Source organism: Pseudorca crassidens, chromosome 1 (genome assembly GCF_039906515.1).
Source record: "Pseudorca crassidens isolate mPseCra1 chromosome 1, mPseCra1.hap1, whole genome shotgun sequence".
NCBI classification, from domain to species: domain Eukaryota; kingdom Metazoa; phylum Chordata; class Mammalia; order Artiodactyla; family Delphinidae; genus Pseudorca; species Pseudorca crassidens.
In genome coordinates, this window is record NC_090296.1 from 88488550 (window position 1) to 88515395 (window position 26846).

A 26846-nucleotide genomic window follows, 5' to 3' on the forward strand; every position below is an offset into this window, starting at 1 on the left:
AGGGGGCTGTGTTGGGATATGGGAGCCGTAGTGGGAAATGTTGGCAGGAAGGGGGACCCCTTCCAGGGCCCGAGAGTGGGCTCTTGTCTAACACTCGGAAATGAATTGTCGGAGGAGACACACGTGCTGACAAAGCGAGAGACTTTATTGGGAAGGGGCACCCAGGTGGAGAGCAGGAGGGTAAGGGAACCCAGGAAGGACTGCGAGCCACGTGGCTCGCAGTCTCGGGTTTTATGGTGATGGGATTAGTTTACGGGTTGTCTCTGGCCAGTCATTCTGACTCAGGGTCTTTCCTGGTAACGCACAACCGCTCATCCATGATGGATTCTGGCAAGGATTCTGGGAGGTTGGAAGGACCTGTGGACTGGCGTCTCCTCTCTCCTTTTGACCTTTCCCGTATTCTTCTGGTTGGTGGTGGCTTGTTAGTTCCGTGGTTCTTACCAGGATCTCCTGTCGTAAAATAACTCATGCAAATTGTTACTGTCTTTGCCTGGCCAGGGCGGGCAGTTTCAGTCAGTGTTTCCCCTAACGGAAGGGAGACTGTGGAAATGAAGAAAGGGGAGTGGCCGACTGGATCACGGAATGGGTAGAGTCTGTTCCTGCAAACATTACACCATAAAGCCTCTTTTGTGTATATTATTCCACAACCTGCAATTTTTGCTTATGTGTGTGGACATCTTTCTAGACCGGTACATGTAAACAGTTTGTGTTTGACTCCCACTTCTGACTCTTCTTTGGATGCCTGAACTACTCTTGGTGAAATTCTTTGGCTAAGCTATTGGTTGTCAGACATTTAAAAGGTTATCCCATCTGTGGGAATAATTGACTTTCAAGATAGGAAGAAAAAGATTAAGAGGGCTTCCCTGGTGGTGCAGTGGTTGAGAGTCCGCCTGCCGATGCAGGGGACGCGGGTTCGTGCCCCGGTCCGGGAGGATCCCACATGCCGCGGAGCGGCTGGGCCCGTGAGCCGTGGCCGCTGAGTCTGCGCGTCCGGAGCCTGTGCTCCGCAACGGGAGAGGCCACAACAGTGAGAGGCCCGCGTACCAAAAAAAAAAAAAAAGATTAGGAGCCGGAAGATCTGGATTCAAAGTCCTGTCCTGAGTCCCTTTCAAGCCACGTGAAAGTTCTTAATAATTCGAAAGCTCAATTTCTACTTCTGCTGATAATTATAATAATGAAGGTGATGATAATAATATCTACCTTATAAGTTGCTAGAAAATTTGAATTAATAATATATATGAAAAAAGTACATTATGTAAATGGTAAGGTGTGCCAAAGCTATTCTTTTCACAAGTAGTTAGTGTACGGATTTTGTTTTTTCCCTTTGGGCTGTGTTGTGCAGCATGCCGGGTCTTAGTTCCCCGACTAGTTATCCAACCCAGTCCCCCTGCATTAGGAGCATGGAGTCTTAACTACTGGACCACCAGGGAAGTCCCAAGGTGTAAGGATCTTAAATAGAGAGCATTTGTTCCTTTATACATGAACATTTGCTTGGCACTTACCAAGTTCCTTGCGTTGCTTAATGAGATGTGCGTGTCCCCTGCCCCAATTTAATCTGTACAACAATCCTTTAAGAAAGGTACTATTATTATCCCAGTTTTCCAAAGGAGGAAAGATAGGCTTAGAGAGATTAAATTGCTCCCTAGAGTCACATAGTAAGTACAGAACCATGATTTGAGCCCAGGGAGTGTCTAACACCAAAAGCCTCTTAACCACTATGTCTGTTCTCCTTCTATCGCAGCCCTCCCTGCCTTCTTTCCTTCTCTAATCCAGTGCCTCAAGGCCGACCAGTTTAACCCAAGTGATTTCATCAGCTTCTAAAGTATTTATTATTTCTGAACGACTTGTGTGCCAATCATGTCCTGCTGTGTGACATCTTTTGTTTTTGTCTTATTTTGCAGTTTGTCTTATTGTTGTCTTCTATTGCAGTAAGTAGAAAAATGATTGTTATAAAAACTGGCAAGTACCTCAAAGACAGAATTGTCTTTATTTAGCAAGTTACTTTTATCAGGTCTTTGAATATGGAGCTCCATGAGGGCAGAAACCAAGACTGTTTTATTTATTACCAAAGCTCTAGGAGCTAGCACTGTGTCTAGCAAAACAAAACAAACCTGCAAGCAAAAAATGCATTTAATATTGTTGAGAAACAAAAAAGAGGAAACTCCAAGGGTTTTGACCTAGACACCTGGGGGCAAAACAAAGAGAGAGAAAATGTCTGCTATATGAAAGAACATACGGCCTAGTACAAAGTAAGCTTTTATAATCAGTATTAGTTATTATTACTGCATATGTATAATAGGTTTGGGGAGGGTATGGGTAGCAGGTAGAAAATGGGAAGGCAAAAGAAAGAAAAAATAGAGCAAAATGATGCTGGGCTAGTTTGTGAATAGATGGCCAGTGAGGACTTTTCAGGCAGAAATGGGTAAAGAGCATTTAAGAATAGGGATACTTAGGGCTTCCCTGGTGGCGCAGTGGTTGCGAGTCCGCCTGCCAATGCAGGGGACACGGGTTTGTGCCCCGGTCCGGTAGGATCCCGCATCCCGCATGCCGCGGAGCGGCTGGACCCTTGAGCCATGGCCGCTGAGCCTGCGCGTCCGGAGCCTGTGCTCTGCAACGGGAGAGGCCACAGCAGTGAGAGGCCCGCGTACCGAAAGAAAAAAAAAAAAAAAGAATAGGGATACTTAATATTTAAACCCACCAACTTTGCCCTCAAATCTTCAGTAAAAGTCTGCTCTCTATATGATCTGGTGCCAGTGGTATTTTGATGAATTTAAGAATCCAGGTGGTATCTAGTACAGATAGTATGGTATAGGCACTCCAGTCAACAGGAGTAAAATAGAGCCATAAATTATAAGGAGAGAGGTAAGGTGTCCAAGAAACCTCAGAAACATTGGGAACAATGCTGTTTTTTCTCATTTTATATAGGACGGGGGCTCAAGACCATTTCCATTAAATTGTAAAGGATGGGGAATTCTCCAGTAGGCGGGAGGACTTTTGAGATATCAAGACAGCTAAACCTTGAGTTACACTGCTGTGGTTATTCTCTGTAAGTTATGTTTATGTCATGTCCTCCCAGCTGGATTGTAAAATTTTGCAACTTGAAATGATGAGAAATGAGTTGAGTTTGTATGGCATTTTTCTATGTATGAATTTCTTTTTTTTTACATGAGTTCATTGAAACTAACAAAACCGTTTGTGGTATGTATGATGTCATCACTTTTCTCCTCTCTGTTTTAAAAACAAGGCAATTCATGCACAGAGAGTTTAAGTACACCTGCCCTTGGTTACAGAGCTAGCAAGGACCTAAGCCAGCGTGGTATAGTGAAAAGGATATAGTTTAATAAGGCTTTTCACTATATGGGTGAAATCTAGCTTTCCAATCTCTTTCTTTTATTTTTTCTTCTCTTTTTTAAAAATTGAGATATAGTTGATTTACAATATTATATTAGTTTCAGGTGTACAACATAGTGATTCAAAAGTTTTACACTTTATACTCCATTTATAGTTATTATAAAATATTGGCTATATTCCTTGTGCTGTACAATATATCCTTGTAGCTTATTCACTTTATACATAGTAGTTTGTACCTCCTAATCCCTTATCCCTATCTTGCCTCTCCCCCTCTCTCTCCCCGACTAGTTTATTCTCTGTATCTGTGAGTCTTTTTCTTCTTGTTATATTCACTAGTTTGTTTTATTTTTTAGATTCCATATGTAAGTGATAATATACAGTATTTGTCTTTCTGTGTCTGACTTATTTCACTAAGCATGATACCCTCCAGGTCCAGCCATGTTGTTACACATGGCAAAATTTCATTCTTTTTTTTTTTTATAGCTGAGTAGTAGTTCATCCAGTCTCTTTCTTACCACTATCTCATGCTACCCATCCATGTACACAATCACCACAGAGATCTACCAACTTTCCCTAAGAAATCTACACCTCAGTGACTTTGAAAAAGTACCTAACCTCCGAGAGCCTCTATTCTCACAGTTATACTAACGAAGATAATAGTGGCTTCATTAAAGGGTTGTTGTGGAGGTTAAATATTTTAACTCTAAGGCGCTTGGAACACAGAAATGCTTAAGGAATGTTCTCTCCTTGATTCCTTGGCTTTCTTTTTCATATCTTTCAACTTAAAGTTCAATACTTTCTGCATAACGCTACCAAATATTTCTTATATTTCTCTGCAACTTCGATGGCACCTGGCTTCATGTCCTGTGCATGTCCCAACTCCTCCCCTGGGGCCAAAGGTAGTCTCAGAAGGACGGGGCAAAGGGCTGGGTTAGGTCTGGCTGGTAGTTGCTGAGGGTGGCCTGAGGCAGTCCAACAGGCACCCCATGCCACGTTTAAGTCACAAGACCAAAGATCAGACTTGATGGAGCCAAATCTTTTCTCAGGGAATGGAGGTGATGTAGATCTGGGAACAGGGGCGACTAGGTCATCAAAGGGTTTCAAACAAGGACCAGATACTCACGACAAACACTTGTCATCAACAAGAAAAGCATGATTTAGGAAATTTATTGGAAACCACCCATGTTAACAGCTTACATTTTTCATTAGATAATAACTTTTACAAGTTTTTATTTTTAAAAACTCAACTCTTACATCCAAAAAAGAAAAGCATATTTTTTGAAAACCCCAAATGCACTTTTCAGTTTCAAGGCTCATGTCTATCACATTTATCACATAGATTTATCTTGACTATAAAAATCCTTTCTGTATATTTTAAGCAAGAATCAAAACAGAATATTGAAGCCATTTTTAACACATAGAGCAGCAATTTCTTTGCTGAAATCATATTTCCACTTGTCAAGAGCTGTTGTACCCTCAAGGGAAGTACACATTATGTCTGTGGCGCTGAGTGTCTCATACAGAAAAAATGGAAGAGGGAGCCCTCTTTTCCATGGTGGCAAGACTAAGGTTTGAATTATTCATTAAGTGAAGGATATTTATTTGTGATTAACCAAACTCAGAGGATGATGTAGGAAATTTCCCAAAGAAAATATTATCCTTCAGGTATTTGACATTTGAGGGCTCCTGTGTTCATGGTTTCAGAAGCAAATCTATGACTCTGTGAAAGGGCAAATTATCCTTCAGCTACATGGCTATGATTTATAGAACAAAAAACAATACCAATTTACTTCCTTAGTGGATTTCAGAGACAAGTTAAATGTTTAAAAGATTTTTTTTTTTTTTTTTGCGGTACGCGGGCCTCTCACTGCTGTGGCCCCTCCCGCCGCGGAGCACAGGCTCCGGACGCGCAGGCCCAGTAGCCACGGCCCACGGGCCCAGACGCTCCGCAGCCTGTGGGATCCTCCCGGACCGGGGCATGAACCCGCGTCCCCTGCATCAGCAGGCGGACTCCCAACCACCGCGCCACCAGGGAAGCCCTAAAAGAATTTTTTAAGGTGGGTAAACAATGAAAGGCAGTATCACTAGTCGTATTTTATAAAGGGAAGATACTCAGCTCCATCGCACAGCTGTATGCTGCCTGGCCAGTGGCCACCACTCTTGTGAATTTGTTGCAAATCCATTTGGCTGCTTGGCTATCCCCCGCTGTTGTGGACCACTGCCTATGGTATTGCTGAACCACTCAGATGAGTCTGGCTCTGTATCAGAGTGATGATTGGGTCCAGTGGTGCCTAACAAAGGCTTGGGGGGGGAGGGGGGAGGAGGATGCTCATAACAGTCATATCACATAACAATCACACACAAAATTTTCACTTAATTACTATTAATAATACTAGCTAACATTTGCTGAGTGCATACTAAATGCCAGGCACTGGGTATTACTTAACCGAGTCCTCACAAAAACACTATGAGGTATCCTGTAGTCATGAAGTTATGGCCCCTGGTGCTATCTGGCCCCCACAAACTGAGGGTCCTCCACAGGTAGTACTGACTGGGAGGAAGAACTGAAGCACCTGAAAATTGGCCAGAATGAACTGCCGAGGCTTTGGCTTCCCAAGAAGCTACCTGGGTGGGGAGGGGTAGGGCTGGGTAAAACAATCCAGAAGTGTAGGGGAGTTATGTCTGGGGGTAGATAAAACTTAACCCATGAGAGACAGGAGACAGAAGCCAGCATTGCTCACTCTTTCTCCTGTGTGAAGGGCAGTTCTGAGAAGTAGCAGCTTCATAAGTACTTCCTGGAGATGCCCTGGATGATCAAGCAGCCAGCTTTGTTTGCAGTGAAGCTATGGCCATCTTGCTAACACATCCGTTATGTTTGTTTTCACTTTTTCCCTACCTCACTTCCTTTTTCTCTCACACTTTCTTCCCTGGAATTTCACCCATCAACAAAGCATTAGTACATTATCTTCTGCTTCAAGTTTTGTTTTCTTAGGACTCTCTATTAAAAAGCACTGGTACAGGCTTCCCTGGTGGCGCAGTGGTTGCGAGTCCGCCTGCCGATGCAGCGGACACGGGTTCGTGCCCCGGTCCGGGAAGATCCCACATGCCGCGGAGCGGCTGGGCCCGTGAGCCATGGCCGCTGAGCCTGCACGTCCGGAGCCTGTGCTTCGCAACGGGAGAGGTCACAACAGTGAGAGGCCCACATACCGTTAAAAAAAAAAAAAAAAGCACTGGTACCAGGAGTGGTCTTTAAGAACAGACCCTCAAAATGAGATTTTGGAGTTGAATAGCCCACCTATCTGAAGGCAATAGGAATGGTTTTCCTGATAGTAAGTGGGATAATAATTCCTGCTATGTATGAAGTAGCATGGCATCACAGCTACTAAAGCTTTCATCTATAGTTAAATGGGGTGAGGTGCAGGTGGAAGTAAAGCACTGGGATACCAAATGGATGCTGTACTTGACTGGTATGGAAGAAACGGTAATGATAAGGGTTGGGGAAGAGATTGGCTCCTTTTTTTTGAAGTATAGTTGATTTACAACGTTGTGCCAGTCTCTGCTCTACAGCAAAGTGACTCAGTTATACACATAGAGACATTCTTTATATATATATATATATATATATATATATACACACACTCTTTTCTACTATGGTTTATCCCAGGAGATTGGATATAGTTCCCTGTGTTCTACAGTAGGACCTTGTTGTTTATCCATTCTAAATGTAATAGTTTGCACCTGCCAACCCCAAACTCCCGAGACTGGCTGCTTTTGACAGCACTGGAAGCCTTGCAAAAAGAAAACAATAGTTTGAAGCAGCTAATTGCCGATGTAGGAACACTATGGAAGCCAGAGGACTTCTCTGGCACCCATAAAGGAGACTCTGATCTCTTGCAGAGCAAGTGAGGCACTGTAGAAAATTCGGTTCAGGATCCAGAGTGGCAGAGTTGCAAAAGAGATTGAATGCATAGCCTCAACAGGTCAAAGACTTTTCCAGGTAAGAAAAATGTGAGACCTTAAGACCTGGACAAGAAATATTTGGGTGGATGAGAGCCTCAGAACCTTGACCTCCCAATTGTCCCTAAATCTTCTTGGCCTGAAGAAGCAGTCCATTTCCTCTTGACTGAAGAAAACAGTCTCCCTTTACCTGGAGACTGTACATGAATGAAATATTAATAGATTCATTGCAAGATGACTCTTGTTTTCCTCCATTGCCCTTTTTTGCTCCCAGTCTGATAACCAGTGTCAGAGCTCTGCACATCCTAACCAGGGAAGTACAGGTCCTGCTCCAGAAGGAATTCACTTACATTCTAAAAGAATTATAGGACCTGAGAATATGTGAGGATCAGAATAATGTAGGAAGGAACTTGACAAAAGTCATGCAGAGCCAAATTTGAAAAGACTTTAATTCCAGCTGGAATAAAAGATCAAGATAATCTCTGATGTCATTTTCTGTTGGAAAATGAAGGTTGTAGGAAAGTAACCCAAGAGTGAATCCCCACCTAAACTGTGTTTAAACCTGTAACATTTCATTAATTCCATCATTCTATAGACAGGTGTCTTAACTGACCTCTGAATGTATTCAGAAGTTGGCAGTTTACAGGACCACTTTGGTAAGCCTCATGCATCAATAGAGGCATTAGATAGCCAAGCCTCTAAACAAGGTAGATGGAGCAAGAGAACTCAAGACACAACTACTCTGAAGTTCTGCTTCTATTTCTCTAATCCCAGGCAGTGTGGAGTAGAGGAAATAAGACCAGACTTCAGTCAGGTAGCCTGGGACTTTAAAACCTGGCTCTGCCACCTACTGGTGACGTCGATTTTGCTCATTAGAAAACTGCGGTAATAATACGTACCGGCAGGGTGGCTGTGAGGATGAGTAACATCCCATCTGTGCAGAACCTGGGAGGAGGTGCTGAAGAAGAGGTAACTTATTTTTCCTGTTTTAAAATTCACTTACAAATACAAGTGTCATCTCAAAGTCTGTTTTTCTTTCCAAAGCAATTACTCCCCCAGACCTGTCTTTTCATTAGTAGCTCTGTCGTTCTTCCAGGAGCCAGGCTGAAAACCTGTCATACTGGATTTCTCCTCATTCTTTATCTGCCTATTTTTAACCAGCCACAAGATCCTGCCCTTCTTCTTTCCTTCTTCTAGCATCCTTGTCTTATACTTAGGAATTCCCTACCTGGACAGTTGCCATTGTCTTCTGGCTGGTCTCAGATACCACTTCACCAATGTCACTCCTTTGTGCCAAAATCTTCCATGGATCCTTACTAGCTATGGAATAAAGTCTCAGTTCCTTAGCGTATATGAAAACCTTCCATAATCTGGCCATATGGTCGCCAGATTTAGCAAATAAAAATACATGGAGCCCAGTTAATTTTGAATTGTAGATAAACAACCAATTTTTTTGGTAAAAGTATGTCACATGCAATATTTGGGATGTAAATTTTTTGCTGTTCATCTGAAATTCAAATTTAACTGGGCATCCTGTATTTTATCAGGCAAACCCACTGGGCCCTAACTTTTCTCTCTTTGGTCCTATAACTCAATACTCTCCACGAATCTAGGCTACTCGTGGTCTGTCCTCAGGTCTCATGTGGCTGATGGCTTGTATTTTGGCCTCAGGTGCCCAAGGAGAATCAGAAAGATCTGATTCTGAACCTCTGCTTTCTTACTTACCAACCCTATGACTTTGGCAACTCATTTAACCTCCCAAACCTCAGATTTCTCATTACAAAATATGAGCCCTAATATTGACACACGAGGGAGTGATTGTGAGGATCAGACGAGCCATGTAAAACCTGGAATCATGGGGTCTACTGTATGTATTCAGCATGTTAGTTCATTGTTGTTGTTGCTAGGATTTCTGTAAGAGCAGAACTTAGTCAACTCTTCAGGTCCTCAGTTGTACTGCTGGCCATGATTTGTAAGAAGCAGTGTGGTCTAGGTCACATTTGGAAGTTACAGAGGCTGGAGTGGATGTCAGGGTGATCTCTCCCGGGCACACTTGCCTTCCCACGTCATACTCTGAGCCCAGCAGTGGGAGTGAAGCAAGCTGTGCAGCAGTGGGGACCTGGGGACAGGGAGCCACTCACCACCCCTGCGCCAAGGTTCCTCTACCCCACAAAACCTTCTCTCCTCACCTTACTCCCTCTCAACCTGTATCCCGTCACTCTCCTTGTCTGTTTATTGCCGAACGTCTTTTAAAGGTTCTCACACTTGCTGTTTTCCATTTCTACATATGAAGCTCAGTTGACACCCCAGTAACTCCTTTGAAACAGTGCTTTCAACCCTCTCCAGTCACCTCCTGATTGCCAAATTTGGTCTATTCTTTACTCCTGTATTTGGAACCGCTTACCACTCATCTTCCTGTGACCTCTGTGGTATTGACCTCTCCTGGTTCTCCTCCTACTTCTCCGGTGGCTCCTTCTAAGTCTCTTCTGCCTGCTCCTTCTGTATGACTCTTCCGAGCAGGATGGTGGTAGAGTATGGAAGCCTAGCATCTCCCTCCCCCAAGTCCACTGAAATAATCAATAGAGCGGGGAGATGGGAGGAAATAATTTATCACTACTGAAAACTAAGGTTGGAATCATCCATAAACTAAAAATCTGGAGGCATTTCTTCCAGCAATAATGATGAGCTCGGATTAAAAAGAGCCAGTGAGGACTTCCCTGGTGGCGCAGTCGTTAAGAATCTGCCTGCCAATACAGGGGATATGGGTTTGAGCCCTGGTCCGGGAAGATCCCACATTCCGTGGGGCAACTAAGCCCGTGTGCCACAACTACTGAGACTGCACTCTAGAGCCCCTGAGCCACAACTATTGAGCCTTCGTGCCACAACTGCTGAGCCCATGTGCTACAGCTACTGAAGCCTGGGCACCTAGAGCCCGAGCTCCGCAATAAGAGAAGCCACCGCAATGAGAAGCTCGTGCACTGCAATGAATAGTAGCCCCTGCTCGCCGCAACTAGAGAAAGCCCGCGCGCAGCAACGGAGACCCAACGCAGCCAAAAATTAAAAAAAAAAAAAAAAAATAGAGCCAGTGAGGGCTGAGAGCCACCCTCGTTCACGAGGGAGGATGACTCATCTAAGACTCCCTGGCTGCCTCCACCATCACTCCCTGACTTGGAGAGGCAAGGGCAGCGCTGTTCTGGCAGAGAGGATGTGAGGCAGGTCGGAGTCGGGCGGGTTGCTGCTGAGAGGCCCAGCACCAGGAGCACCTCGGGCCTCTGTGGACCTCTAACACTGTACTCCACTGCTAGCTTGCAAGGACTGGCTTGCAAGCAGTAAACAGAGACTGAGTGCTGTGGGTGTAGAGGTCTGGGGGTCCTTTTACAGGGCATCATGGCCCTGTGGCTTAGGCTTCCTCCTCACTCACAGCCTTGGCTGGTGACCTCAGTACTCATTACCTCCAGTTGCGCCCAGCCTCGCCTCCAGATTCAGTCCCAGACCATCTGCTGTTTGCCCACGCCCACCCTCTACGCCTCTCTCCTGCTTTCTCTTGTTTCCCAACTCCCATTTGGCCTTTGGACCGACCCAATCCTTTCTGTAAGGGGTGGCACTTCAGCTCAAGCACTTTAAAAAATGTATGGCTAAAGAGGCAGCACTATGGACTGATTTTTTTTCAATTAATTAATTAATTTTTGGCTGTGCTGGGTCTTTGTTGCTGCGTGCAGGCTTTCTCTAGTTGCATCGAGCGGGAGCTACTCTTTGTTGTGGTACACAGGCTTCTCATTGCAGTGGCTTCTCTTGTTGCGGAGCTCGGGCTCTAGGCGCCCAGGCTTCAGTAGCTGTAGCACATGGGCTCAGTAGTTGTGGCATGTGGGCTCCGTAGTTGTGGCACGTGGGCTCAGTAGTTGTGGCTCACGGGCTCTAGAGTGCAGGCTCAGTAGTTGCGGCACACGGGCTTAGTTGCTCTGCAGCATGTGGGATCTTCCTGGACCAGGGCTCAAACCCGTGTCCCCTGCGTTGGCAGGCAGATTCTTAACCACTGCACCACCAGGGAAGTCCCTGGGCTGATTTTTTTTTTTTGCGGTACGCGGGCCTCTCACTGTTGTGGCCTCTCCCACTGCGGAGCACAGGCTCCAGACGCGCAGGCTCAGCGGCCATGGCTCACGGGCCCAGCCGCTCCACGGCATGTGGGATCTTCCCAGACCAGGGCATGAACCTGCGTCCCCTGCATCAGCAGGTGGACTCTCACCACTGCGCCACCAGCGAAGCCCCCGGGCTGATTTTTAAATGCCCTCCTCCTTTATACTCTTCTCAGGAGGTAGAACACCAAACTCTTTGATACAATCTGGGCTCAAAAGAATATCCCTCAGTGGAGTATGATGCCACAGCAAAGTAATTTCAACAATTTTCTCACTTCAAGATATTTCCCCAAGGGCTCTCCCAGGTCATTAGGACACCATCTGGCTAGTAGTTTGATAAGGATGGATAGTGCTTTCCAAGATGAGGAAGTGAACTACAGCCAGCAGCAGAACAAAGAAATTTTACACTGTTTGAATTTCAAACAGTTTGTGAAAATGTAACAAGTCTCTCTGGGTGGATAGCCAAATATAAAAGAAATAAATCTTTGCCTCCCAGGAAATAAAATTCCATTGTTGAAGTTCTGCATGCAGTGAAGGAAAACTGGCACTAAAAACAAACAAACAAAAAAACACCTTCCTTATCTGCCCAAGTTCAGGATCAACTGAAAGACAAAGGAGTTGGTTAGCTGGATATTTTTTAAATGAGAGAACATCTGCCATTCTTTTAAAATCCCATTCCCTTCCCCCCCCCACCCCCAGTCTTGTCTTCCCTTTCGTTTTCTTTCCTCCTGGGCATGAAGGCAGTGAGCTGGGGGCAGGGGTGAGCTACATGAGGTGGTGTGGCAGCTGCCCACCTGCACCCCGGGACACACACACTGAAGGGGAAAGGAAGGCCCTGTGCAGAGCATGTTGGTGTTGTGCCCACTGGTGCCCAAGAGCGAGGTGAGGAGACAAACAGCAGGGCTGGGAGGCTGCTTACACTGAGCAAATAAGAAAATTCATTGAGCAAATAATTAAATATATTTGGGATGAGAGAGCCAGGTTTCTCACCATTGGAGAAGGGAAACATGGAAATAGGCAAAGTTCAAAAGAACACAGAGGTGGTGTAGTGGTTTTAGAAGTACTGGTATAAATTCATCGATATGTGTCTACATACATGCCTACTTATGTACATAGACCTCCTAGCTCTGCCCACTGAAAAAAGTCTGCAAGCAATGACACTCTGGAAGCAGTGAGCATATCTAGTAGCCAGATCTTGGTCTCCAAATACCACCCTTCTCTAAAATGCCAGGACTCCTTGAAAACATGGCTGATTCCAGGGCTGGGGCAGGGAACATACAAGGTGATCCTGGAATATCTTGTTCCAGAAAGCAAGAAAGTATTTACGGAATGATGGGGACATGTCAAAAGATCTTAGAAGCCCCTTGATGGAACTCCCATTGGCCAAACCTGCATCAATTTAAGCATGAGAATAATGATAGTAACTTACGATAACGAATGAATAAATGAATAGGAATTCATGAGTCCATACTAATATAAATAAATAAATGAAAGAGTAAATAAATAGGGAGGAGGGAAAGATCTTCTTTACAGTAGAATATCAAGTACTAAATGTAGCAGGAATGCTGGAAGTAGAAAATCACCATTTGGCCACATTCATAGTAGTGGTTTATTGAGGTAAAGTTGTCAGTGAAGGCTAGGGCTGTATGTAACTGGAGGTTGATGGCATAATTTGGCAGCACATCTCCAGGAAGTACTAATCAACATTTACAAAGGTGAATGGGGACCTTACAGGAGAGAAAGCTGCAGACGTCAACAGCACCGGGTGACTAAGGTTAACATCACCAGTGGTGGGATGGAATGACAACGCAGGCCCCATCTCTACCCTTGAAAGTGTCCAGCATCATTTCTGAGGAATCCCTGACAAGAAAGCACAACTCCAGCGTGGTCAAGAGGAAACACCAAACTTAGATTAAGGATCATTTCTCCAGAGTGTAAGGTCTGTATTCCTTAAAAGTGTCACAGACATGAGGTAAAACCGTTGAGGGTGTGAAAGGCAGGGAAAAAGGGAGAACAGTTTCTGGCCAGAGGAGACGGAAGAGACGTGACCCCAATGGCAGCGTGTGTTCCTTTGAGGGATAGTTGCCAGAAAGGAGGAAGAGGCATTGTTGGGAGAGTTGGGGAAATGTGAGTTGGGATGGGATGGGGGTGGGAGTCTGTGAACTAAATGATGGTGTTGTATCAATGTTGATTTCCTAACTGGGAGGGTTTTATGGTAGTTGAGTAGCAAAGGGCCCTTAATTTGGGGAAATACACACTGAAGTATTTAGGGGTGGTGGGGTATCATGGATGTAACTTGTTCTCAAAAGGCTCAGAAAACAACTAATTATATATATACATACAATACACATACAGAAGGAACAAATGTGATCCAATGTAACACCCCCTGGGTGAGGGGGGTGTGGATATTCTTTGTACTGTACTTGCCATTTTTCTGAAAGTTTGAAAATAAATTTAAATTTATTTTCGATAAATAAAATTAAGTTAGTAATTTATCAATTTCAAAAAAAATCTTTAATTAAAAGAGAGTTTCAGCTTTTTTTCTTTTCCTTTTTTGACTGATGAAAGCTAAGTTGAAGAACGTACAGCCCTTTTCCACCCAGGACAAATAGCCAAGGACAACCTCAGGCCTTGCTCTGCAGGAACAGTCTCTCTACTGTACAGACTAAAATATCTGCATCCCAAGATGAGGCTGGGTCCCAAAGAGGAGGAAGTGAGAGGCTGAACCTCATATGCTGTGTCCCTTCTCCCAAACTCACCACTCACACAAGTCTCCTCCCAGCACATCCCAAACACAAATACCCAAGGAGGAGTGAGGGAGGGAACCTCATTTAGCTGACGTCTCTCTACTTGGAAACACAAAGATTGAACATAAGTGTTATTCCTCAACAGCCTTGTTTCGAGGAGCCTCCTGTTTTTCAGGTGTTGGTGGGTTGCCCCATGGGCTCCTCGATTACCTTGGGGGGATGAACCCTGCAGTTGCCCAGAAATTCCTCTGCTCCAGTCCCACCACCCACTGAGACCAAGTGTGTTGGTCTCAGCACGGGTGTGAATGCTCTTGCAGCTGGGGCTGCTTCTCTGCTATCTGCGCGTGCTGTCAACTCTCAGGCAAGCGACTCTGTGCCATGTGTGGAGTCAGAACCACTTGGTGGTCTCCCCCAACCCAATTCTCACCCCAGGAAGACCTACTATTTTCCTATTTCTCAGCCCACTTGGGCAACCTCTCCCAGGAAGTTAACTGGCTTGGGCAAGAGCTGAGCCTGTCTACTGCGCCTCCTGAGTCGTTCTGGGATGTTTCAGCCTGACCAGGAAGTCACTTCCATCTTTCTTTTTCCATCTGCATATGCTGGGCCACCAAGGTCTGGGACGGGAGTCCTCCCAGACCCCATCCAGGCCTCCCCCTTCCTTAGAAATGGTTTTCTTCCCTTTCCGTTCTGCCAGCCATCTCCCCACTAGCATCCAGTCAGCACATTTTAAGAGGTCTTTTTATTTTATTTATTTAAGTTTCATAGCATTCTCATTTTACAAATGAGGAAAGTGATGCTCAGAGAGGTTAAGATGCTTACCTAAGATCACCCAGCTGGGATGTGGTAGAGCCAGGACTTACACACACTCTAACTCCACAGGTGTGCCCTCCATCTCAATCAGCAAGGCCTTCAAGGTTCCACATTCACGGGTCTCCTGTCTCTTCTCCTACCACATCCCTCTGTCCTCCTGAGACGGCTGGTTAGTGCTCTGACTCACTGGTGCTTTCATTCTTCCACCCACATCCATGCTATTTCCTAAGTCTGTAAGGACACTGTCTCATTCCTCATTTATAGAAATCTTACTCAGCTTTTAAAGCTTACTCAGCTCAGATATAAATTATCATATTAGTTAGAACTGCAGAAGACTCAGGAGGAATAATGCTGAAGTTAGTAAAATCACAAGTGAGCATGGACTTGTTTACCAAGTTCTACAATATTAGAGGAAGGGAATACGTCCTGGAGCTTCAAAAAGGCATTTTGGGGGCATGTAAGAGAGGATCACATGAAACGGTGAGTGGTAAACTAGTGGAACCTGTTATTCCACAGGTGCTAGAGCTGGAAGATCAACAGCTGACATTTATTGAGCATTAACTCCACGCTGGTTCCAGGAGATTAAATGAGTAGCTTAGTGTTTAATTGGAGAGACATGTGCTTAAGTACACAATTACAACGCAACGTGCCCTGTGCTGTCATTTGGTACCATGAGAGCGTTGAGCAGGTCTAAAGAAACCAGGGAAGGCTTTCTAGGTGATGCTGCACTTACAGTTGAAGGAACGGGAATTTCTCAGGTAGATAAGTGGGAACAGGGAGTAAGAAAGACATTGTAGGCAGATTGAGCCGCAGTGTAAAAGCATGGCAACATGAGAGAGTTTGAAGGGTTTGCCTTTGATATTGCTAGAGCAGAGGTCAGTGTGAAACTTGCGCGTGTGTATGTGTGTGTGAGTGTGAGATCGTCATGCAGTGTAGGTGGGTGAACAGATTTCTTGGAAATAAGGCTAGGAAGGTGGCGTAAGGTCTTATCATGAAGGGTTGATGTGAAAAGTTAAGGAGTTTAGCTTTTTTCTAAATAATTTTGAATAGTTGCATGATCAGTTTCTTTTCGGAAAGATCATTCTCGGTTGCCGTGTGGATCCTGAATAAGAAGAGATGGTTGAGTCTAGAGGCAGAGTTTCTAACGAGAAGGCTACTGCAGTAGTTCAAGTGGTGATGAGGGCTGGTGTGGTAGACACTGGGGTGCCCTGCCCAGATCTCCTTGCACCGGGCTGGAGCCCCCCAGCCCCGGCAGTGACTGTGGATGCTGATGGCTCACAGCTGCCTCTTTCTCCAGAGAATTACCCACCACTGACTGCGGCCACCTCGCCCAGGAAGTTACGATGCCCCCACGGGGTGGATACAAGAGATTGGCTACTACTAATTAGAGGAGTGAGAAGGGAAGATGAGGAGACGAAGAGATCTGGAATGGTCTCTAAATCTGGCTTGAGTCTAAGCGGGGGCTGCTATTCATTTACTGAAATAGTTCTGGGGTGGGGGTAAGGGAGGAGATAGGCTAATTCCGTTTTGTGTTTGTTTGGTTTTTTTTTTTGGTCGCGCTGTACGGCATGTGGGATATTAGTTCCATCTGCACCCCCTGCACCCCCAGAAGCACAGAGTCCTAACCACTGGACCACTAGGGAATTCCCCCATTTTGGACACTCTGGGTTGGAGATGCTGTGGGATACCCCAGGCATCCAGGTAGAGATGAAGAAGGCAGCTGGAGTTTAAAGTTCAGGATAGGAAATCAGAGTTGGAGACATAGATTTGGAACCAACAGCAAATAAGTGACAGTCACAATAGAGGTATTATGTTCTCAATCCTGGCTCCATGCAGGGAAAGTTACAAGATGTTCTCCTGTTGAATCTGTAGGTTAACATCAGGGAAGGCAATCTAGTTCTCCAATTTAGTCCTTTTGGTCCATTGTGAGAATTCTGAGCTGTACAATCTGGACCTGGTCTTTTTTTTTTTTTTAATTCTTTTGTTCCTATTGTGGCTCTGTGTCATCATTAAGGCCAAATGTAGTAAAGAATAGTATAAAAATAACCAACTTTTGTTCACGAGTCATAGTCACATCACTCATACATATTATGCCAAAATGAAAAAAATACAAGAGTGTTTCTTACTCTCTTCTTTCAGAGCCAGAATTGACTGTTTGCTAAAGCTCCATAACGAAGGCCATTAGCATCCAGAATCTGAAGGAAGGACAATTTTTACCCAATCAATTATACTAGACATTAAGCCTGAATTTCTATCCTCTCTGCCTCAGAGGTAAAGAGCCCTGAGGATACCTAACTCAACTTTTAGGATGGAGGCCCACCAAAGAAATTACTTGGTAAAGCATGAACTAAGTTGCAGCAAAGTTTGGGAAGTGAGTTTCCCAACAGGGGCAGAGTTAAGTATGAAGCCTGGGAGAAGAAAGGAAGGAACTAGTTCTCCTAACACATCCTATAGAGTTCCTTACTGGTATAATTTGAAGTATGAAAGAGAAAATACATTTTTTATTCACTGCTGAAGTCCTCACCTCCAGCTACTTAGCATAACATACTGATACAGTCTCGTTGCTCTGTATTAATCTGAACCACTATGTATTCCTTTGCCTTTTCATGTCACCACTTCCCTGAAGGGACCATCACTTTCCAGTCCCTAAGTGAAAAAGAGTTTAGGGTTTAAATAGGCCACTGTGAGACTGGTTCATTTCTTTACTATTCCTTATTCAAATTACCTTTTTGTTGGCAAAGTTAGTTGAGCTCCTGCTCTACAATCAGCTTACCAAGATCTTTAATAGAAAATCTTAAATTTAGTCTGTTCACTGTATCCTAAAAGTGAAAACTTACTGAACAGTATTAGAAATTGACCATGGACCTTACCTGAACTTAGATTTGAAATAATAAATATTACCATAATATGGTAATACATTCAATCAAATAAATTCTTAACATTTTTGTTCCTGGTAGTCAGTCTATAAATTATATGATGTAATGTGGTATACATGTGTTATGATGAGTAATGGAATCATGGTGAATGTGACATGTATTGCGACCTTAGTAAGCACCAGGTGCTGTGCATGTCTTACATGTATTCTTCATAAACCTGGGCTGTAGGTACTATTGTTCCCTTTTTACAAATAAGGAAACAGGCTGAGCGATTAACTTTCTAATATGTGGTATAGCTGGGATTTGATCCCAAGAGATCTGACTCTAAAACCTGCCTGCCTAACTGATTAAGTACAAAAAAAAGAATTACTAGATAGTGGCAGGGCCATGATTTTTTTTTTTTAACCACACCAAAGTTTCCATGTCTTAAGTCTAAGGCTCTTTATACTTATCACAAGTTCAGTTATCTATACTGTATATAAATGGCACATGTATCTACTTCGCTACCGCAAGTTCAGTTCCTCCATTCGGTCACAAAACACTTTAGTTTCAAGAAAATTTTATATTTTAGGCTTCCCTCCTAAACTAGGAGTTAGGGAATACTGACTTTACAGTTCTGACTGTAGCAGTAGATTTTGCTATGGCTACTGTGGAATAGGCAAGGGTGAAAGTTGAGAAATAAAGCCGGAAATCCGACCACCTGTGTTTTAGTTTTAGTTCACTTATTAAGCTGATCATGGGCAAGATACTTAACCTCCCTGTAACTTAGTTTCCTCATTTGTAAAATGGAGATAATATGCATCTACCTTACAGAGAAATTAGCTAATTCTTATAAAGCGTCTATAATAGTGTCTGTGGCACAGTAAGTTTGGAGTGTTAGCTACTATTATCATCATGGAGCTCAGTCCATGGCTATGAATCAGTTTGCTGGACTTCTTTAAAAGTTGGGCCAACACACATGAACATGGAGACAGTTTGGAGAGAAAGGGCAGGCTTTCTAATTCTGATTCGTCTCCTATGTAAAGGAAATCTGGGTGCAGCTCTCCTCGCAAGGAAGCAAGACCGTACTAAAACCGTCGCCCGCAGAACAGACTGAAAGGTTGGAAGAGGAACGAGGCTTGTCCGGACCTTGGCAGGCTGGACACGTCGGTTGGGTGGAAAGAGCTGCCAGTCCTGGGAGGCGCACCCTGGGGACCAATCGCTCTCGGGCTGCGCCTTCAGGGGGCGGGAGAATCGGGTCGTCCACGCGCGTTGGGCGGGGCCTCTGGGGCGCTCGCAATTCTGCTTTCCTGCGTGGGTCGGCGAGTCGCGGTCGCCTGGAGCAAGGTGAGCGCGGGAAAGCAGCGTGTACGGGATGGTAAAGGAAAGAGGGGGGGCTACAACCGTAGAAAATGGGAAATAGGAAACGATGGGAAAGAAAGAGAGGGTGGGAGTTTGCGAGGGTCCGGATAAATGGGGAGAGGGAGGGAGTGAGGGAGGGATGGGGACCGGGCGGCGAGGTGAGACCAACTGGACGGGGAAGGGAGAGTGCAGACGGGGCGTTGAAAGGGGAATGGGAAGAGTAGGATAACCCACCTTACAGGATGCCCTAGGAGTTCATTCCGAGTGAGGCAGTAAAGCAAAGCCTGGAAGAGAGCTGTCATATGATCACCAACCTAGCCACACTTTCTGCCTCACTCGGCATGCAAATTACCCGGTGAGTGCAGAAGTGCTGCCTGGCCCTTTAAGACGAGGCTGGTAATGGGACTTTTCCTAGGCTCCTTTAACTGGGACGGCCTTTCTACTCCAAGCATTGGACTAACAGATAAACAGATTCGACCTCTAAGTCACTGCAGGATTACCCTTCACATCCTCTAGTTTTGAGAAAGGAGCATCTTTTCTTACCTTTTCCTTTACAGGATACCTGACACTGTGACTCCTCCGACACATTCTCTAAAGTATACTCCCCTAAGACAGTTTCTACTGATTTATCTGCCACCTTTCTGAAAACTTTTCATTCGTTGACTTTTATGTTAGACTATTTTCTCTACATCCTCCCAGCCCGCCACCGCCTAAGAAACCCATCCTGATCGTGTAGACTTACAGACTGGTAAGGCAGGTTTGGGACTTTTGAGATAATCTAGTGGGGACCTCTCATTTTTTAGGTAAAAACGAAACAAACGAAACAAAAACAAAAACCCAAAAAAACAAAAATAACAGAGACTCAGAAAGGTGAACGTGACATGTATTGCGACCTTAGTAAGCACCAGGTGCTGTGCATGTCTTATATGTATTCGTCAAAAACCTGGGCTGTAGGTACTATTGTTCCCTTTTTACAAATAAGGAAACAGGCTGAGCAATTAACTTTCTAATATGTGGTATAGCTGGGATTTGATCCCAAGAGATCTGACTCTGAAACCTGCCTGCCTAACTGATTAAGTACAAAAAAAAGAATTACTAGATAGTGGCAGGGCCATGATTTTTTTTTTTTAACCACACCAAAGTTTCCATGTCTTAAGTCTAAGGCTCTTTATACTTATCACAAGTTCAGTTATCCATACTGTATATAAATGGCACATGTATCTACTTCGCTACCGCAAGTTCAGTTCCTCCATTTGGTCACAAAACACTTTAGTTTCAAGAAAATTTTATATCTTAGGCTTCCTTGCTAAATTAGGAGCTAGGGAATGCTGACTTTACAGTTCTGACTGTAGCAGTAGATTTTGCTATGGCTACTGTGAAATAGGCAATTAGGCAAGGGTGAAAGTTGAGAAATAAAGATGGAAATTATTGGAATGACAATTGCTGGCACTTAAGGGTTTAATCTATTAGGTTCCCTTCTACTCAAGGCCCCCAGGTTTTAGGAGTGGCTTAGGCAGGCTTTAAATGTATAAGTGTCCTCTTATACTGTAGCTACTAACTTCTATTTAAATTGAATATCATGAAGCTGGAGTTGTCCATCTTCCTGTTACCATTTTTCCTGCATGTGCAACTCTTGACATGATGAGCAGTGCCATGATTTCTGGCATCTCTTGATATCATGCAATAATCTCAAATCCTCATCACCTAGAATTTGTCCTTTTCATACTATTCATTGCCTTTTTATAGTTTATTCTTTTTTCTATTTATAATTAGATAGCTTATTTTTTCAGGAGCAAACATCAGTCATGAAACAGCCATCTACCATTTTAATTCCCAGAAATTAGCATGAGATATATATATATATATATATATATATATATATATGTCCATATATATGCCATATAGATAAAAAATATATACCTTCTCTCTATATATTAAAAATATATATTTGTTTTAAATTATATAATTTAAGTCCCAGAAATTGGCATTTTATACATAATTACCATATATACCATATTTTAAAATATATTAATATTATATATTAAAATATATTAATATTATATATTTAAATATTATAGATGTGTTTCAATTATATAATACCTGAATTAATGTTTATTGTAAAAAATTAAAACGAGAGATATATATAGAGTAAATGAGAAAATCCTTTTTTTTTACCCTATCCTTGTATCCCACTTATTTTCCTGAAATAATCACTGTTAATAATTTGGTGTATTCCATATCGTCTGTACATTTACATAGCTGTAGGGGGGTGGGTATGTGCATACACATACATACACACAGGTTTTTAAAAACATAAATGAGACACTGTATCCATCTAGGGTCTCAGTCAGGAGACAGAAACCACACATCAAATAGAGTAAGTTTGACATAGAGAATTATTAACTAGTAATAGGGAATTAACTACTAAGGGGTGAAGAGAACTCTAAAAGAATTCAATAGCCGATATAGGGAGCAGCCACTACCTCCAGGGTTGAGGCAAAGCATTCAAGGAAGGAAAGAATTTGGAAGAGGCCCTCTTTCCCTCCAAGACTGATAATTGGACTATATGGGAGAGTATGTGATGGTTTATGTCACTGGATGACAAAGTTTGCTGAGTTGCTGCCCACTGAAGGGCTGGCACGCAGGAAACTGGATGTGCTGGAATGCCGAGTTGGAGGGCTGATGAAACTCGCCAGGAAACCACTACGATTCTGGGAAGCTGCTCACAGGGATGCTGAGGGAACTCAATGGGAAGACACCCACAGGGGTGCTGTTGAAACTTGATGGTAGGCAAGCACCAGGCACGGAGAAGCCTACCCTCATCAGAGTTCCTCCGGCGCCCTCTACTGGTAGAGTTTAAAATCATATCAGAGGGCAAAGGAAAAATGCTTACAACGTCCAGGATCACAAAACAGGCAGAAGGTAGATTTGGAGCTAAGGAGCAATAAACTACCTGGCACAGATTCACAACTTACTGTTTTTCACTTAACATCTTAGAGAATTCTCATTTGATATATACAGCTCTATCTTATTCTTTTTAATGATTACATAATGTTCCATGTGTCTTAATTTCATTCCTTGATAGATATTTGGGTTATTTTCAGTTTTTCACTGCTGGGTGAGCATTCTTATACACATCACTTTGTGTATATGGCAACTATATCTTTAGGATTAATTTCTAGAAGTGGAATTGCTAGATCAAAGGATATACATGTTTAAACCTTTATAAATATAATACAAATTGATTTTTCACCAGTTGTGCATGATATTGCTGCTTCAGTCAAACTTTTAACAAAATGGATATCATAAATGTTTTATTTTTTGCCAATCTAATGGGTAGAAATGATGTTGTTTTAATTTGTATTTTCTTGATTCTTAATGAGATTAAGCATCTTTTCATATGTTTTTCTCATTCTGCAAGCATTGTTTTTTTAAATTACAGAAGTAACTTTTATAATAATTCAGTGTCAGAGTATATAAAGTGAAAATGATAGTGGTTAACGTGTAATGAGCATTAACTATGTGTCAGGCACTATTCTGCGGGCCTATTAACTTAAGCACAGTCTGTCAATCATTACCACCTGAGGTAACCGCTGTTGACAGTTGTGTGTGTGGTCTTCTAGACTTTATTCGAGGCTAACACAAACATATGCATTTATAGAACTTGTTCCTTGGGACTTTTCGTTTGCTTTGGTTTTACAAAAAGTGGAAACTCGTGTGCATATTTTGTTCTACATTATGCTTTTTTCCCACTTTGTTATGTTTTGGACCTCTTTCTAAGCCAGTATATAAAAATCTACCTCACCCTTTTAAATGTCTTCATAATATCTCATTGTATGGAGGTACCATAAATTATCCTTTTCCATTCTGGTAGATAGTCACTTTGATTCAATTTTTTTCTTTTGCTAAAGAATCAGTGCTGCAATAAACCTTTGTATGCATACCTTTATACACTCATTAGGTTAGCCTTTCAACACTATTTTCTGAGAATTAAAATGTTACATTACTGCTTTGTGAATCCTCACATCTTCCAGTTTGTCCACTGTAGTTCAACTCATAGAGCTCCAATGCACATGTACTGTAGTATGTGTATATTACTGTACAGTATATACACAATGTGTAGTTGTAATATAATCAAGGTTTCCTCACAAATTACTTAGATGGATGTAGGTTTTAAAGCTTGGATAGTCTCTGTTAGGTATTCAGTGTCTTCCTATCTTTTATTACGATATCCTGACTGTAGGTCCTGATCCTCAGGGTAATAGTTTTTCTTTTCTAGTCTTCCCTGTATCCACTTTTAAACCATTCTGAGATATCTCTGTCAAACTCCCTTGTTCTCAGAAATGCAGGGTTCTTCTCTCTCTCTATTCCCTCTAGGTTTCTTGCCCTTCAGTATCTTACTGAGTCTTATGATAATCACTCGTCTCACCTATTCCACCAGCATTCCCAGAGCTCTCCCGATGAGAAAATCCTTGCATTTGCTTTTTTGGTGATTATGTACACTCTGCTCCCCTTTTTTTGAGCTAAGTATGTTCATATCCATCATTGTTTCCAGGGTGAAATTCTCAGTTTTATAATTCCTTATTTTGATTTTCTTTGTATTTGTGTCACTATGCTTTTTTCTGTCTTACTCCTAAGGCCTTTTTGGTGGGTCTTTCAGCATCTCCCCCTTTTTTTTATTGAGGTGAAATTCACATAATAAAATTAACCAGTTTAAAGTATACAGATCAGTGACATTTAGAATATTCACAATATCATTCAGTCACCACTTCTATCAAGTTCCAAAACATTTTCATTAACCACCCCAAAAAGATAACCCCATACGCGTTAAGCATTCTTCACTCTTTCTTCCTCCAAGTTCCTGACAGCTCCAGACTGTTTTCTATCTCTATGGATTTACTTATTCTGGGTATTTCACGGAAGTAAAATCATGTGATCTTTTTTGTCTGGCTTAAACTAAGCATAGTGTTTTCGAGGTTCCTCCACGTTTTATCATGTATCAGTGCTTCATTTCTCTTTATGGCTGAGTAAAATTCCATTGTGCATATGTGTGTACCATAACTTGTTTATCCATTCATCTGTTGACGGACATTTGGACTGTTTCCACCGTTCAGCTTTGTGAATAATACTGCTGTGAACATTCATGTACGTGTACTTGCTTGAGTCCCTGTTTTCAATTCTTCTGTATACGGTATACTTAGGGGTAGAATAGCTGGGTCGTATGGTAATCCTATGTTTAACTTTTTGAGGAACCACCAAATTGTTTTTTGCGGCAGGTGCACCATTTTACATTTCCATCAGCAACGCATAAGGGTTCCAATTTCTCCAATCCTTTCCAACACTTATTTTCCACTTTTCAAAAATAGTCATCCTAATGGACTTAAAGTGTTATCTCGTGGTTTTGATTTGCATTTCCTTAACGATTAATGATACTGAGCACCTTTTCATGTGCCTGTTGGCCATTGGTTAATTTTTTTAATTAATTTATTAATTTATTTTGGGCTGCGTTGGATCTTCATTGCTGCGTGCGGGCTTTCTCTAGTTGCGGCCAGTAGGGGCTACTCTTCGTTGCGGTGTGTGGGCTTCTCATTGGGGTGGCTTGTCTTCGTTGAGGAGCATGGGCTCTAGGCGTGCGGGCTTCAGTAGCTGTGGCACGCGGACTCGGTAGTTGTGGCTCGCAGACTCTAGAGCGCAGGCTCAATAGTTGTGGCACACGGGCTTAGTTGCTCCGCAGCATGTGGGAGCTTCCCGGACCAGGGCTCGAACCTGTGTCCCCTGCATTAGCAGGCGGATTCTTAACCACTGCGTCACCAGGGAAGTCCCAGTATAATTTGTTTGAAGACATGTCTATTCAAGTTATTTGCCCATTTTTACTTCGGGTTGTTTATCTTTTTGTTGTTGAGCTGTAAGAGTTCTTTATACATTCTGAATACTAGACTCTTTTTTTTAAAATATTTATTTGGTTGTGCCGGGTCTTAGTTGCAGCAGGTGGGCTCCTTAGTCGAGGCTCAGGGGCTCCTTAGTTGCAGCATGTGGGCTTCTTAGTTGTGGCATGAGAACTCTTATTTGTGGCATGCATGTGGGATCTAGTTCCCTGACCAGGGATCGAACCCAGGCCCCCTGTGTTGGGAGTGTGGAGTCTTAACCACTGTGCCACCAGGGAAGTCCCAAGACTCTATATTAGTCATGTGATTTGCACATATTTTCTTTTATTCTGTGGGTTGTCTTTCTCATTTTCCTGATAATGTCCTTTGATGAACAAAAGTTTTCAATCTTGATAAAGTCTAATTTATCCATTTTTCTTTTGTTGCTTGTGCTTTTTGTGTCATATCTAAGAATCCATTCTGAATCCAAGGTCCTGAAGATTTACCCATATGTATCCTTGTAAGAGTTTTATAGTTTTAGCTCTTATATTTAGGCTGTTGATACATTTTGAGTTAATTTTGATGTATCATGTGAAGTAGGAGTGTGGGTATCCAGTTGTCCCAGCACCATTTATGGAAGAGACTATTCTTTCCTTGTCGAATAGTCTTGGCATGCTTGTTGAAAATCAGTTGGCCATAGATGTATGGGTTTATTTCTGGACTCTCAGTTATATTCCATTGGTCTATATGTCTATCCTTATGCCAGTACACACTGTTCTAGGTTGCCGTAGCCGTATAGTAAGTCTGGAAATTGGAGAGGGAGTCCTCCAACTTTGTTCTTCTTTCTCAGTATTGTTTTGGCTGATCAAGGTCCTTTGCGTTTCGCTATGAATTTTAGAAGATTGGCTTTTCCATTTCTTTAAAAAACTTCTTTTTTTTTTAGTATTGTCTCTTCCTCCCTCAATTTATCCTTATAATTGATACCAAAGTTTCCTACGTTATCTTTCTTTTCACGCCTTTCTGATACCATTTCACTACCTAAAGCCTGATGGTAGGTCCCTGTTGCATTCTGGATCAAGAATAAGTTTGCTGTAGGCTCCCTCAACTTCTCTTTTATTCCACTCCTGCTGCTTTTTAAAATGTATAAATAAGTCCTCAGGTTTAGTTATTAAAATATTTTTTCATCTACTCTGTGTCAAAATGAGTATTTCTTATCATATAAATAGTTCCTCAAATTTTGCTTTTTCCATAAAGCCTTCCCAGACTGATTATTGGGGGTGGGGAAAAAGCTAATTACCTCTCTTCTCCTAATGCATTTGGACATGAGATTCCTAAGCTGTACTTGCTCCAGTATCATTCCCAACTATGTTCACTCTTGCTTTAACAAAAATGCACTTAAAATCACAGTATTTAGTGTTGGAGGGAACTTTAGGAATGTAATGCAGACTCCTAGTTAAATGTGGTTGAATGAACACATTCATTTATCTCTGCTGCCTATCCAAAGTCTTCTAAAAGGAGTAAGTTCAAAATGCATAAACCCACGAGACAAAGAACCTGGGTGAGCAGATGACAGCAACCACATTTTGGAAGAATGGAAACTGACTTAGCAGAGTAGTAGTTCACTAAGCTGTTAGTGGCGAAGCCATAACAAGCCAATTTTTAGAACCCCCAGGAAAGATTAGGTGGTGGAGGTACTAGGTGTCTCTGAAAGGGGGAGTGTGAGTGAGACAAAAAAATAAGAGGCATAGCTGAGGACAGAGATACTGT

At 42.8% G+C, this 26846-nt stretch overlaps 1 long non-coding RNA gene across 1 annotated transcript in view; it reads left to right on the forward strand.

Annotated features, from left to right (window-relative positions):
• The first annotated feature begins 19101 nt into the window (after window positions 1-19101).
• The window catches only part of LOC137228817 (uncharacterized), a 45313-nt gene continuing 37568 nt past the window's right edge, over window positions 19102-26846 (forward strand). Inside the window, exon 1 of the long non-coding RNA XR_010945369.1 lies at window positions 19102-19200. This is a non-coding gene — a long non-coding RNA (uncharacterized lncRNA). The remainder of the gene's footprint in view (window positions 19201-26846) is intronic.